Source organism: Penaeus monodon, unplaced genomic scaffold (assembly GCF_015228065.2).
Source record: "Penaeus monodon isolate SGIC_2016 unplaced genomic scaffold, NSTDA_Pmon_1 PmonScaffold_12315, whole genome shotgun sequence".
NCBI lineage: Eukaryota > Metazoa > Arthropoda > Malacostraca > Decapoda > Penaeidae > Penaeus > Penaeus monodon.
In genome coordinates, this window is record NW_023641174.1 from 1,128 (window position 1) to 2,500 (window position 1,373).

General features: G+C 49.7%; 1 non-coding gene across 1 annotated transcript; it reads right to left on the reverse strand.

Annotated features, from left to right (window-relative positions):
* Positions 1 to 289: 289 nt before the first annotated feature.
* Positions 290 to 361, reverse strand: Trnae-cuc. The gene has a single exon. It is a non-coding gene; the product is annotated as a tRNA-Glu (tRNA).
* Between the last annotated feature and the right edge of the window lie 1,012 nt (positions 362 to 1,373).

A 1,373-nucleotide genomic window follows, 5' to 3' on the forward strand; every position in this document is an offset into this window, starting at 1 on the left:
TGTGACCACGGCGGCTCAGACATGAACCTACCGTTAAAAGAAGAAGAAGAATTCTTGCAATGGTAGTTCTCCTTATTTCATTTGAATCGTCATAGTTGTTAGGATAGTTGCTCCTAGGTAAATTAATTCGTCGACGGTTTTTGCAACTTCACTGATTATAAGATTATGCTGTATTTGAATCTCTACTTTTATTACTTTGGTTTTGCTCACATTTAAGTAAAATCCTGAGTGACTTATTATCATCAGGCAACACAAATTGTTTGACTAATTTTAGTCCTTCCATAAAACTTTCCCGTGCCGGGAATCGAACCCGGGCCTCGCGGGTGAGAGCCGCGTATCCTAGCCACTAGACCACACGGGATATATATATAATTTTTTAACGGTAGGTTCATATTTGAGCCGCCGTGGTCACAGCATGATACTTAATTGTAGTTTTCATGTTTTGATGCTCTTGTAGTGAGTACGTGGTAGGGTCCCCAGTTCCTTTCCACGGAGAGTGCCGGTATTACCTTTTTTTTAGGTAATCACTCTCTTGGGCTGGCTTGGCCACCCAGGGTGGCTAGGTAGGCAATCGAGGTGAAGTTCCTTGCCCAAGGGAACAACGCGCCGGCCGGTGACTCGAACCCTTGAACTCAGATTGCCGACGTGCCAGTCTTGAGTCCGACGCTCTAACCATTCTGCCACCGCGGCCTTGACGATCATGGGCTTCCATGATTTTTCTTGGCAATTTAGAGCGGTGGTTTGCCATTGCCTTCCACCCGTGTTTTTTTTTTTTTTTTTTTTTTTTTTTTTGCGAGTCACCATCTCTATTTACCCGGCACTGACTTGGGCTGGCTTGTGTGGTGTGTGTGTGTGTGTGTGTGTGTGTGTGTGTGTGTGTGTGTGTGTGTGTGTGTGTGTGTGTGTGTGTATGTGTGTGTGTGTGTGTGTGTGTGTACGTGCGTGTGCGTGCGTGTGTGTGTATGTGTGTGTGTGAGGCGAGAGCGCTTGAGCAAAGGTAGCAACTTCCCTTACAAAACCTGCATCAACTGATCCTCTTCACACATGGGTGGAGGAGGAGGAGGAGGAGGTCGTCTCTCCCGTGCCCCCAGGGTGATTCACGTCCCCCAGGGTGACCCCCAGAGCGTGAACCCTCGTCGAGGCTGCTCCGTCCCAAGCAGGAGCAAGAGCAGAAGCAGCAGCAGAAGCAGCAGCCCGCAGTGCAGAGGGCGACGAGTGCCCCGCCCGGGCGCCATCGTCTCGCAGAAGACACTGCTAACCAGGGAAGGCATCGGGAATAGGGAATAGGCATCCTCCTCGAAGAAGTCATCCTCTGACTCGACGTCTGACGCAAGATCAAGGTCGATCTCGAAGTCAATGTTGGAGTCCTCCTC